We start from the raw sequence: 14,238 nt of genomic DNA, 5'->3' as shown, positions 1-14,238 counted from the left end.
TTTAATATCGTGATGCAATCATTTGAGAGCTAAAAATTGTACTTTTTCACAGAATTTAAATTTGGAGATGGTCTGAAGACAACAGATGAGGCACAAAATTTGAGACATTCCTCTAGCCTTGCCACAAAATTAGAGGAAACCTATTTATCATTTCCTAGATTAAGTTAAACTTAATCTAGCTTTTTGTTTATGTAAATCTACATTCAATAACTAAAAAAAACATTTTGTCGATTTGACCTAAAAATTAAACAAATAATTTAGAATAAAAATAAATCAAAACATTAACTTTTAAATTGATAAAATAAAAAACTTACGATTTTTTTTTTAATTTCCCATAAAAGTAATTTACCTGGGGTTGTTTTGTATTTGCTGGAGTGGAAAGATGCAGAGCAGTGTTTCCTTCAAAATCCTTGCAATTTAGTGGACGGAAATCCGTAAACAAATTCAAATCGCCATAAAAATCAATCTCTGTTGCATCATCGAAACATGTATTTGTTAAATTAACACTGGATTGCTCTTTCTCCCACTTTACAGAGAGGCTCTTCAACCCTGTAAACCCATTAGATTCGTAAGAAGAATAAAGGGAGTGAAAGAGGTTACGAAGATCAATGTCGGTGATCACTTTAAACTCCAAACGAAGAAGCTTCTTCTTAAGGCCAAACGAAGAATGCCCGAGTCCCGGTTCCTCCTGATCGAAACGAAGCTCCTTCAGTTTAGTTTCCAACACCTTAACCCCTCATCCTCCTCCTCCGCATGATGATCTAGGGGGAAGCGATTTGAGGAAACTATTTCCATATGCACAGAGTTGTACAGCTCAACCCCTCTCTCTCTCGCTCTCTCTCTCAACCAAAAAAGGCCTAACACTGCCAAGTGTGCATTCGTGAAATTCTAGTAGGGTGATGCTATGGTACATTTAGATGTACCATACATTTAGTTATGAACTTATATGATTTTATATCATAACCTATATCATATTAGTCATAACCACCACCATATTAACTCATAACTTAGTTATATTCAATTATTTACTTATACCATATTACTTCATAACCAGGTCATAACTAAGTTATTAAATAATTTTTCTCTTAAATTAGGCAACCGGTGTACCCGATTACCAAACAGAGCAAAGTCGTAGTCCAACAGTCCTAAAGCCAGTTTCAGAGTAGTCCAACAGTCCCGAAGCCAGTTGGCTTCCCTCTCTGGCTCGTGCTCTTGCTCTTGCTCTTCTCTTCTCCTCCCTCCTCTCTTCCACCATAGCTGGAGCTTCAGCCATTGCCGAAGACCACCAGCCCCGTCGGCGTCGGGACCACCATTCTCTCAGTGTAACCTGTCACTCTCTTGACATCAAGAACTAGAGTTTCTTCCATTCAAATCAAATATTTCCAAGAGATATTTTCTGTGGCTCAGGTTTGTTTCTAACTCTAAACTTCATTTACATTAGGGCTTTTGATTTGAAAACCCTAACCCTTATTGAATAGCTGATGTTAAGTTTGTTTCTCAATGAAAATTAAAATCTATATCCAATAGCTGTGCCACTTTGATTTCAGAACTGAAGAACGAATATCTGATATTAATTTTTATTTTATCAGCTTTTTCCTCTGAAAAAGTTCAAAATTTGTAATCCAACTATTGGCTCTTTCTCTATCTCTCTTTGATTGTATCTACAATCAGCAATGTCATCCCAAATCATCCTTTGTTATACCTTTCATAGCATAAACAAATAGTTAAAATAATGATAATGAACCCATCAGTCTAACTGGACATAAGAAATTTCACATTAACAAACAGTATATGTCGGATATGCATGACATGTGCCGAAACATCCAACTCATATTTTCAAATTTTGTTTCCCAAACAAATTCTCTGTTCTTATGAGAAATAACATAGGAATAGATTCATCAAACAGAACAACCAAAAACAGATTAAGCTGGGAAAAAAAATCAAATATTCTTAGTTTCACACTTCTATGATATAACAATCGCGTAAATTTGAGTATTTTGTTGATTTGTAGGGATGAGCTAACCTGCCATGAATCGTAGGCTGCGTTTACTAGAAAAAGTGGTGTTTGAATTTGCTGAGCCATATTTTGGGGGAAAAAACACTGCAACATAGTTGAGATGTATTGGTACCATTGACAAGAAATTAGGGAATAAGGAACAATACGATTGAGATAACAAACAACTCTTACCAAACCATGTCCCATTTTTGAAGTGCACTATATGAGTAAATTTTTTGCTGATCCCTGAGTAGCAGAGTCAAATGAAAGTTAGAATCTGAACTCACATCAGCAAAATGAAAACCACAAAAATTGTAATGGAAACATCATGTGAGAGAGAGATTGAGAGAGGGTACATGTGTGGTGACTACGTCGTTATAGAAGGCTTCAATGTGTTGTGTTCCGGAAACATCCTTCCTGTTTACAGTACCATGGTGTTTTTAGTTACAGAATAAAATGAAAAATTTTCAATTCTTGCATAATTCAGAAATACGATTGTGATTGTAAGTCGTATAGAAGAGCTTACGTATTGATAAAATAGGCAGTGTCCAAAAGGCATTTTACTTTAGTACCGATGGATCGGAGAGCTCGGAAGTTATCACAATGCAATATGAATGTTAAACCACCAGCAGAACCGCCTGAGATGATAGCCTGTTCGAACTGAGTTTTAGGAGTAATTAAGAACAATGATAATGATGATGAAGAGGGAGAAAGAGAGTATGCAACATAGATATGAACCACACATACATTTGCAGCATTCTTCATTCCTTTTGCTAATAGATCCTCAATAACAGCGGCAAAAATCCTGAAGTGAAGATTAGTAGCTTGATGAAAGTAAAAATGCAATCATAAATCCAACAAAATACAAATTTACAAGCGATGTAGGTACTAATCTCCTAATTTTGTTGTAATTGCTACTAATATAACTCACGGGATTGACTGCTTCAACAGCGCCTGTAAATGATGACCCATCGCAGTACATAACCTTGATCCTATTCCAATTATAGAAGTCTGTGTATTGAAATAGAGTTAATTTTCTTAATTAGGAAAGAAGCTCGAAAACCTGTGAAAGTTCAAAGGGAAAGAAATGAAATCCAGATCAATTGGGCATACCTGGATTAAACTTTTGCAGGTTGCTCAGAAGCCCAGAGAAAACAAGCTGATTTTCCATTTGCTTAGATGAACCTAGACAAGTGTTCTTACGGGCAAGGCAAGTTGTAATATTGTTACACCATCCTCCTCCCTGAAAATACACAGTAGACAATGTTCATTTTTATTTATTTATTTTTTTTTTTCGGGTAGGATGTTCTCTATAGAATCCATTAAAGATCTTGCAATGAAACTCTCAAAGCAATAAGTAAAACCAAAAGACTAATACATCAAATGGGTTTTATAGAAAAGCGTCAAATGCCTAACTTAGTCACTCACAATGAACTGCCAAGGGTAGTTATCTTAGCAATCAGGTGGGGTGGGGGCAGGGAGCGAGAGCATATAGAAGTTTCTAAGATTATGAGCATGTATATATTTTATATATTAAATATCCTCAAAAATTACTTTCTTCTGTTCAATTGTAATATGTGTTTAAATATGAATTATTATTGAAGTTTGATGTCAACAAATTGTTTTCATGAAGTATAAATAATATAATATAAACACAGTATTAGAATAAGTTTGAGTTATTTTTCTTTTGTTTATTTAACATTTGCATGTTTCACATCTTGTATCTCTGTTGAGAGAGATTTTCTTCTCGATGTGAGTTAGTTTCTTACTTGGGAGGACAAAATTATGTTTCCAAGTAAGAAACGTCACTCAAGTAAGATTTTCATACTACTAAACATCAAAGCACTCAATTACATCATTGCAATTATCCAATTAGCATTTCAAAAAAATCAAAATCAGTTCTCAATTCAATTTCCAATAAAACTGCAGAAATTTGGGTATCTTATATGATTTCACAATTCTTATTTTTCTTTTCAATCATCTTCTTAACAACAAACAAATCATTTTTGTATTGTAAAACAAAATGGTAAATGAAGGACCAACCTCAAAATGAACCAACCAATAGTTAATTCCTGCTCCAAACCCCTTATCAAGATGGTAAGCCGGGGGAGACCCATCCAAACAAACTGCACAATATCAGAATCCCAAACACATTATAGTCAAGATTGTAAAAAAAATTTAAATTGGCTTATTATGAAGAAGATTTTAACCTGCTCCTTTTGCAACCGCATTCTGAACATAAGTTATGCCAACATAGAAGCCTTCTGTTTTGAGAAATATCAGTACACAAACTAGCATCTGCAACCATTGTCCTAATCTCCCATTGGCCATTATGCACCTCTGTTAAACATACCATACCATTGAAATTCTAAGAATTATATGTAAATAACAGAGAAACCCAAAAAAAAAATAATAATAATAATAATAATTAATTTAATTAAATTACAAGGAATATATTGGGAAATTTGATAGAGAATAAATTGTTTTATTGATAGAGAATAAAACCCAGATGAGTATTTCGATATAAACAAGCTTTGAAAACCCAAACCCAGTATTGATAAAACAATAGTCTTCTACAGAAATAAGAAGTGGGCTTGAATTGAATTGATACACTAGTGTCAGTATATATATATATATATGAATTGTGTGGTGTGTTTGATTTGGTTTTATTCTTTTTATTAACCAAAAGAGAAAAGAAGAGCCAACCGACAAGAATTGGCTCCAAACCCAGTAAAAAAACAGAGGCACCAAAAAGTGAAACCCAAAAAAATTTTACTGCGATGCGAGAAAGAGAATTTGCAGCACAGAGAATCTTATCGGTTTACGCGCTCCTCTTTCTAGACTCTGCAATTAATGAATTACAGGTGGATAATAGTGATTACTGTTTTTTCAGGGGTTAAACTTTCAATTTCACTAGACGTTGCAATTTTTTTATCGATAACAATCATTAAATGGAGGTTTCTCATCACCTCACGGGTGATGCTATGGTACATTTAGATGTACCATACATTTAGTTATGAACTTATATGATTTTATATCATAACCAATACCATATTAGTCATAACTACTATCATATGATCAAGCCCAGCCATGTTTGGAAACCCCCTATGAGAGATTGTTCTAAGACGTAAGAAATCCCTAGTCAACCCATCATTGCCACCTCCACCACCGCCGCCTTCATTACTTCCCCTCATTGCCATCCCTTTGGCATTACATGGTCTAATTTATTTTTTTTATCACCCAAGTAGAGAGAGAGAGAGAGAGAGAGAGAGAGAGAGAGAGATAGCTTAATCCTCTAAGGTGACCATAAGGAACGAAAGAGCAACAAAAAGCACAACAAAAGATAATGACCTTCGATAAACCCCTCCCACTTCCAACTTAGTTACTCCCACTCTTCCTAGCAGGATTAGCAACCATCCTTGGCTTCTTTTTCTTTTTCTTTCCTTTTTTTTTTTTTCAATAGAAGGTAAGTAATAATGATAAACACAAGCAAATTAATAAAGAAAATATAAAAAAAAATAAAAAATCATCTGGATTGAAATAGAGTGATGATAGGATTACCTCCAACATTCATGTCAAATAACACATCTGACCGCATATCGAACTAGCAAATACACACATCTTGATTTTCCATTAAATAATTAAAAAAATATCAAAATTACTTGATTCGAGAAAAACCTATTTCATTCAAAACCCTCAAACTTCAAAGACACTAAATTATTAATTTACTTCTTATTTTTCTTTTTCTTTTCTCCCCCCCCCCCCTTCTTTGTTGTTTATTGCTTTTTCTACAAGAGCATGAAGATACATGAAACAGAAAAATGCCTTTAAAAAATTATTGTTCTTCTGTTTTTGGGGTCTTTGATTTATTGATTCATTCCAAACTAGAGTTTATATGGGTTTATGTGTGGTATGTATGGTCATGCTACTACACCCCTTTTGAGATGTGTACCATATGCAAATTATAACATTTGGCCTAATTTCCAAAGGATTTACGCTCTAACATGTATCCTAATTAATATGCTATATACTTATTACAGTTCTATAAACCCTCATGTGTAATTGTAATTATTTTACATTTTTTCATCACTAATGATGCCTTTTCATATATGCTATTTTCCCACCACCTCATTAACTCTTTTACAAATAACAACTTCATTTTGGAATTTTTAAAGTTTTGATATGTTGGTTTATGTCTTTTAATTTTTTCCCCTCTCCCTTAGTTTTGTGTTTTGGTTGAAATGCTTCATTCCTTATTTTTGGCAGGTAAAAGGAGAGGCCAATACCTCTTACATCTGTGCTTATATTTCGATCGACGGAGTACACTACAGCTATTGACTTCTGGTTTGCTGGTTGTGTTGTTGCTGAACTACTTCTTCGACAGGTACATATTTTTTCCTACAAGTTCCTCCATGCTTCAATATATTTAAATTATATGGTATGCGTGATGGCCAAATTAAAAAGCAAAATATTTATGATATAACTTGTACAGTCACACCCTCATTCATCACAGTTTTTGTATTAAAAAAAAACTAAGACTAAAAGTATAAGGTCAAAGTTAAAAATTGTGACATTTAACCAATTTTGTAGTAGTGCTCATATATTAGTATTATTTATTATGAATCTAAAGTATCAATGACAGAATAAATATAAATAATAAAATCAAGTAATAAGCATAGCATTAATACAAGAGAAGCTCTATTCACAACCCAAGATTCAATTGTGAGTGGCAGTGGGTATAGCAGTATGCAAGGGTCCTTAGTGCATCAAATCTTTAGTTAGTGTATGTATATTACTGAATACAACTGTATCAAATCATTCTCCCATTTTCTAATTTCTTGTATTTTGTATTCTAAAAAACAAATTGCTTTCCTAAACATTTATAATTTTCAAGTGCTTTATGTGGTTCAAGACATCCCCAAACCCATGCAGAGAATAAAAAAAAAAATTAGCAAGATAAAATATGGGAAAGTGAACCACAACATAGCTAAAACCAAAGCAAGTAAAACCAGTTAATAAAGATATTCAACCTTCTGACTGTACACCTAAAGTGAGACTTGAAGGAGCAAAGGAGCTATACATAACCATGACATCGTTTTTTATTTTTTTCTACAATAGTCCCAAAAATAAAATAAAAAACAATATCATTTTTATTATCAATTCGTATGGTGCCAAAATATTTGGCTCCTTTTTGCGACAAAAAAATTTCCTTACCAAATTACAAATTTTGTCCAAAAAAATTAACTTCTTTAATCTATTTTTTATGCTAATGTGACCTAAGCTACTGGGGTATCATTTTTTGTTTATGATTAGAATTTTTTTTAGTGTCTTTCCTTTTTACATTGGAAACATAGTCTTTGTTAACTACATTATTATAAAACAAATCCATTCATGTGTGCATGTCGTGCATTTGATGAATGTACTATAACCTTTAAGATTTTTGTTTGTTTGTTTTTTTTCCTAATCAAAGATATTATGAGTTTATTTTTCTTGTCTTTCTTTACAAGGAATTCTGATTGAAGCCTAATGGATAAGCCGACTGATCCTCCAAAGCGCCCGATCACTCCATTCATTTTCTTTTGGTATTTCGTTAATATCTATTTGTATGTAGTTATATATTTTCCATTATACGAATTCTTATATTCATTTTCATATGTTTATAGCCAAGAACAATCAATGGAGTTAAAAAAAACCCAAATGAAAGTAGACGTGAAGGTAAGTGCAACGTATTCTTGTTGTTTGTAGTATTCCTTTTGTACTTGTAAGCTTGTATGTAATTGTGCATATGATTTTATGCATGTAATGTAGGATATTGGGGACAAATGGAATCAACTTCCTGAAGAAGAAAAAAATAAGTATATACAAATGGGAAAGCTGCAATCTGAACAATATGCCCAATTAAAAACTGTGGTCCAACAAAAGCCTCCAAAAGTAAAAATTCAAACCCGAATTGAGCTTACATCAATTTGTAAGATTATTAGAAGGTTGGACAAAGCACAACAATAAGCAGTGAGTGATATGGGGTTTCATGGCATCCTAAGCCTTAGGTGCACGCACATAGATCATGACTTGTGTCATTGGTTAGTTCAGAACTTTGATCCTTCAACTCATTCATTGAATGTCCACGGTCTTCGAATGCTTCTCACCGTAGAAGATGTTCATGAGTTGATGGGATTACCTTCCAATGGTCTACCTATGAAGTTAACAGAGTTCGTAGATGAAATTACAAACCTATGTGATGAACTTGCAATGAAGAATAAATTTGTTCCGTTCACATCTTTGAAATCTTATCTGCTTGAAACAAAAGATGTTGGAACTTAATTTAAAAGGAAATTTGTCTTATACATCATTGGAGCCCTCTTGTGCCCCACCACAAAGGCAGGCGTACATCAATCATTCATTAAAATGGTTAAAAATGTTGAGTCCATCAGTCAATTCAATTGGGCAAAGCACACCCTTGATTTTCTTGTCGACCGCATTGCTATTGCCAAGGTCAAAGAGTGGTCTGCTATGTGCGGCTGTTTGCTTCTTCTAATGGTACTTCCCCTTGATGTGTAATTATTTCATCTATTATTTTTTATTGTATATTGTCTAACACACATTAAAATGACTTCTTTTTTTATTTTTTATTTTTTCCCATGTAGTTATTTTACTTGGAACAATTTGCTCGCAAAAGGGAGTTGGTGGCTACTTCCAACTCCATTCCTCGCTTATCCTATTGGGGCAATTCAGAAATTAAGCAGGGTTTGAATCAAATTAAAGCTTTGGGAGGATATTTAAATGTTGAGGTAAATATTTACAACACATGACTTTTTATAATTATAGCTCAATTTACATTACACTTGTGACATTAACAAGTTATTGTATATCTGTGAATAGGTGGCTTTGCCTAACATTGGTGAAAAGTCCAATGCAGTAACTCTTAGCCAGGGAAGAATTAACAAGAATGATGACTCCCGATTGGCTAAAGTTGAGAAACAAGTCATTGAAATTCATGCCCTTTTGGTCCAAGGCCACAAGGACACAAGGCAAGATGAGGATGAGAAACATCTAACCAAAGTGGAGAATCAAGTTGAAAAAATTCTTGAGTTGTTAGAAAAACACATGCCAGTTGATGGAGAACAAGTTAAAACACCACCAACCAAACTACTTGCAGAGCAGCGACTGGTCAAAATGGAGAACCAAGTTGGTCAAATTCTTGAGTTGTTAGAACGACGCATTCCAGTTGATGGTGGAAATGTTAAAACACCACCAAGCAAACTACATGAGGAGCATCGAATTGACATTGAAATGGTTGGTCTCGATGATAGTGGTATCGAAAAGGTTGCAGCCAATTCCCCGAAGTTTGTAAATGAGGATGAGATAAGGAATATGAATGACAAAAAACCAATGGAAACTTTGCATTTGAGAAAAACAAAACCAATCCTCACACCACCAAATGCAAAGGCAGTTGCAAAGAAACGAGCCAAATTGGTTGGTGGGAAAGCATTAAGTAATGAACAACTTTCTATTCCACAAAAGGGGAGATTGCGCGCAAAAAAGAGCGATACAAAGGCAGTCGAAATGAATGCTGTAACAATGTCATCATCATGTAGTGTTGTTCGTGGTCCTCAGACTCGAGGGACCCAGAATTGCAAAGCCAGTCAATGGTTTCGTACACCTTTTGTGAAATTTGATGTAAAGAAGAAATGACCACAGTTGAAGCCATCGTCAACTGACAACAACGTTGACAATAATATTCATGACAATCTCGATGAAGTAAACTAAATGATTGTATCTCAAAACATATTTGATATATGTGTAACAAATAGTGTTTGTTTCTTACTTTTCTTTTACTTGTATCAGCTATTTGATAATTTACTTGATCAACTTGGGGGTAATGTTGTTCCTGAAATCCCAAAGGTTTGGAACTAACTATTATAGTATCTTTTGTATATGTGGTTATTTTGCGCTAACATACACTAACCATCTTCATGAACATACACTAACCAAGCTTGATTTGTTTTATGCACTATTCTTCTCAATACCTTTACAAGTCATCCGTGCCTTTGCCAGACCCATTAAATGACTATGACAGTCTCGTTCTACGATATGCATTTGATGAATCTCTTTCAGAAGGGTACAATTTGACTACCTTTAACTTGTTATGTATGAAGTACTATACCTTCTAACTCACGTAGTTATCCATGTGCTAGGGAATATCTTGTACGGATGAAACTGCACTACGTGGAAGCACAATCTGCCACGCGGAAGGAATTGTGGTCCTTGAAACCATATCAGTGGATATCCTCGTGTGTAAGACTTTTCTCCTTCTCCTATTTTATTTGCTACCATTCCATCATCCAAGTTACTTTACTTTGCCTATTCATAAATTTCATATATTTTGCACTGCAGATTATAAATCTCATTGTTGTGAAATTGACAAATAAACAAAGGAAAAAGTTTCCAAATAAGGATCACAAGGTTTGGTACTTTCCGACCCATGTATCGGTAAGTATTAGCCATACCTAAAGACTTTTTTTATTTAGGCACAAGTTATTTATATGTTAAAATTGAATATGCAGCAAAAGATTTTGTGTCAACCTTCTGATGACACAATGAAAGATATAGTAGAAGATTATTTTGGAATTTACAGATACACTGGCCCCCTTCATGCTTGTGAGGAGGTAACATGATAAAATACTACTATTACCCAATTTCCAAATTTACCATGCACAATAACATTTGATCCATAATATGTATTTATTTATTTTTTGCATGTACTATAGCGATCCCGGGTTTACCCTTGTTGAATAGTGATCCGGACATGTGTCCGTGGATGTTGGTAGTTGTTTATTATCTTGTTGGCATCCTCTTTACTTTGTATTTTGAGTTATACGATGTGTTGGGTAGGTTGGTTGTGTTTGGGAGCCTAGTGTTGCTGCCCAGATTTTTGGATCTTCGCTCGAGCGAGAGTTGAGTTGTGTCTGGTGGATCGAGCCAGAGTGGCTTCGCTCGAGCGAGCGATTGCGTCTGGTTCTGGACCTGAGAGTTGCATTTCCTGGCTCGAGCGAGTTTTTCTTGGCTCGAGCGGTCTGGTTTGTTCTTCGCTTGAGCGAGAGGTCTGTCGCTCGAGCGTGCTTCTGGTTACAGACCTGAGGGTTTGAGTTATTGGCTCGAGCGAGCATTCTTTCGCTCGAGCGCACTTCTGAGTTTTTGGCTCGAGCGAGAGTTCCTTGGCTCGAGCGAGATTTTCTGTGTCTGGTCGCTCGAGCGACCAAGTCTTCGCTCGAGCGAGAGTGTTTTATATCAGCGGACAGTAGCGTTTTGAAACATCACTTTTTCACTTTCATTTTTTATTAAACCCTAGATCCGAGACGCTCTCTCTCTAAACTTACACTCTCTCTAAGAATTGATCTCCCTAGAGTGTGAATCTAGCCTAGGGCCTTTGTTAAAAAGATAGAGGGCGTTGTGAGCTTTGATTTAATCTGAAAAAGTTTGGATTTGGAGCACGTTGATCTTCGAGTCTTCATCTCCTTTTTGGCTCAAACTTCGAGGTAGGGATATCCTACTCCTCTCTATGGATTTTGTCTTTAAATTTTGGTATTTTGAGATGTTGGGGTTGGTTTGGTAATTTTGTGAAAGTTTGGGGCTTTTGTGCAATTTTACAAAAGTTGGGGTTTTATGCATAATAAACCTAAATGCGTGTTTGGCATAGAAAAATGGAATAAATGTTGAATCATTGATGAAAATGGGACCTAAGGGTTGAAATGGTAATTATGGATAATGACCTAATTACATTGTTTGATTAATTGGGATAATTAATTGTGAGAAATAAGGAATTGAATGTTGATTGAATATCCATTGTGCATTTATTTTCTGTTTAGAGATAACTGCCTTGGGCTATCGGTGGAGGATAGTCGTGATTGTTGTAGACAATGCATGATGATTAGGCAAACGGAAACTAATCAATGGAATGTGTCATAGAATTTGACGATTGATAGAATACATTAACTGTATGTATTGAGTGATTGTATATAGAACCAATGTGTTTGTATACGTTATGTGTAGAGGAGGAGATGGGGGATGTACTCCGCGGTTTAGGGGAAGATAGGGGATGTACCTCTAAACCGGATAGTGTTGGGAGAAGCTAGGGGATGAACTCCGTAGATACAGCTCATATGCTTATCTGTGAATGTAGATATTGTTGTTATACATATCTGTTGTAGCATGTGGATATAGCTTATATGCTTATTTGTGAATGTGGATATTGTTGTTATACATATCTATTGAGAATGTGGGTAGAGCTTATATGCCTATCTGTTGAAAAAGGGAAAATGAAAGGTAACTTGGACTCATAAGTTGTATGACATAAATATGTGATTTATGTGAAAGTTTCAGTGTTGGCCATCTATCAATTGCTAATCTTTTAGTCATTGTTCATGGTTGGTTTAGTATATTTCTACTGGGCTGTGGCTCACCCTATATGGGAATATCATTTTCAGGTACAGGTAGCATGCCACCTCCAAGGACATAGCTTGGGAGGCTAGAGGCGGACATACTTTTGTTGATTTACTTTTGATGTATTACATGTAAACTCAAGCCAAGGGCTTAACGTGTATGAGTTAGTACTCTTTTGTTGCAACCAAGTGTTAACTTGGAAAGCTGTAAGTCCGTAGGGCATTTTGCTTTTGTTGTTAACATGTAATACTTATGTAATAGAACTCTGATAAATGGAAGAATGTGGAACTTTTGCATCTCAATGCATGTCTTATTTGATGGGTTTAATGTTATTATTTTGAGGGCGTTACAACTTGGTATCAGAGCTTACCGAGTTCGAATACTTTGGGTACGTGGGAAGTGATTAGGATCACAATGGGTTTGCCTCGCTTGATAGAGACTTAGATGTAGTATCATATGTTATGTGTTTAATTGATAACATGCTTATGTGACTATGTGGGTATGGGATTTAATTTCTAGGATGTTGATTGGATCCTTGGGTTTCTGGGAGTCTTGTTGGAAAAGCACTTGATCAATGCTGTTTCTAACCGGAACTCTAGTAACGCCTCGGGACTATCGTTATCCGGAAATGAAATTCGTAAGTGCTTATGTGTTTATGTGCTTACGTGGAGTGAATTACAGTTGTCCATGCATTAGGACGTGAGTGTTTAGTTTCGGCACATTTATGAGTGTGCTAATGTTCTGTGTTACCTTTATTAGGATGTCAGGACGAGGAAGAGGTGCTAGGCGTGGTAGACCTGCGAGGCAGGAAGTACCGATACCGGAGGAGGTTCCGGCAGTGCAGGAGGGAGTTGGCCAGGCCAATGTGGCCGAGCCAGTGGGTCAGCAGGCCATGGGTGCCTTGGCCAGAGAGATAGCAGGAGCTTTGGGTATTCTTAGAGCTGGGAATCAGGCAGCTGAGGCAGGACCTTCTTTCTTGAAGAGGGAGTTTTTTCAGTCTAATCCGGATGAGTTTATCGGGGATCCGAAGGAGCCACTGAAGGCTGATGAGTGGCTAGAGCAAATGAGTAAGACGTTCGAGATGCTTGGCATCGAGGACGGAGCACTGAAAATGACCTTGGCATCCTTCCAACTGAAGGGAGATGCGGGTCAATGGTGGAAGTATGAGAAGGCTCGTGTTGGTGGTACTTGGGAGGCGTTTGTGAATGCTTTTCAGGAGAGGTTTTTGTCTGCAGCAGCTAGGGAGAAGCTGAGAGATCAGTTCAGCCGGCTTAAACAGCAGGGCTTGTCAGTGGCCGAGTTTGAGGCTACTTTTACCAGTCTGTCCAGGTTTGCACCTGAATTAGTGGCGTCTGAGGAACGCCGTTGCCATGAGTTTGAGCGGAAGTTGAGGCGGGGCCTCAAGTTGAGACTTGGGGGGTCTTATATCCGAGAGTATAGACACCTGGTAGATGCTGCTGCTCATATGGAAATTATGATGCAGGAAGAGGAGGAAGAACAGAGGGGCTCCAAGAGGAGCCAAGATGGTCAGGGGGATGGTAGGAGGCAGAGGGGTTATAACCCTCAGCAGTCTCAGGGATCAGTTTCTAGATCGACCTTTCCAGTGCCGAGTGCAGGCTCGGGGAGAGGCAATCAGGGGGAGTTTGCTTGTTACAAGTGTGGCCAGCTGGGTCACAAGGTTTCTGTTTGCCCGCAGAAGGGTGGGGGTCAGAGAGCTGCTTCTTCTTCAGCTAGACCGCAGAGTCAGAGTTTGGGCAGGGGGCAGCCCTTGTCTTGTTATCAGTGTGGACAGCCTGGGCACC

General features: G+C 36.5%; 1 long non-coding RNA gene, 1 other non-coding gene and 1 pseudogene across 3 annotated transcripts; 2 read left to right on the top strand and 1 right to left on the bottom strand.

Annotated features, from left to right (window-relative positions):
• Positions 1–1,806: 1,806 nt before the first annotated feature.
• Positions 1,807–4,327, bottom strand: LOC114304579 (pectin acetylesterase 8-like; annotated as a pseudogene). The gene is made up of 9 exons (XR_014327531.1): positions 4,207–4,327; positions 4,040–4,122; positions 3,110–3,239; positions 2,924–3,007; positions 2,744–2,820; positions 2,523–2,647; positions 2,353–2,413; positions 2,189–2,242; positions 1,807–2,101 (listed from the first exon to the last, which is right to left on the bottom strand). The product of XR_014327531.1 is annotated as a pectin acetylesterase 8-like (transcript).
• A 1,919-nt stretch (positions 4,328–6,246) lies between these two features.
• LOC145789515 (uncharacterized) lies at positions 6,247–8,175 on the top strand. Its single transcript, XR_014327530.1, has 4 exons — positions 6,247–6,380; positions 7,504–7,578; positions 7,660–7,711; positions 7,805–8,175. It is a non-coding gene; the product is annotated as an uncharacterized LOC145789515 (long non-coding RNA).
• A 1,998-nt stretch (positions 8,176–10,173) lies between these two features.
• Positions 10,174–10,704, top strand: LOC114304580 (uncharacterized). The gene is made up of 3 exons (XR_014327528.1): positions 10,174–10,291; positions 10,391–10,486; positions 10,561–10,704. It is a non-coding gene; the product is annotated as an uncharacterized LOC114304580 (transcript).
• The last annotated feature ends 3,534 nt before the right edge of the window (positions 10,705–14,238 follow it).

Source organism: Camellia sinensis, chromosome 1, assembly GCF_055761805.1.
Source record: "Camellia sinensis isolate YWXY chromosome 1, ASM5576180v1, whole genome shotgun sequence".
NCBI classification, from domain to species: Eukaryota; Viridiplantae; Streptophyta; class Magnoliopsida; order Ericales; family Theaceae; genus Camellia; species Camellia sinensis.
This window is presented reverse-complemented; position numbering and strand designations above follow the sequence as displayed.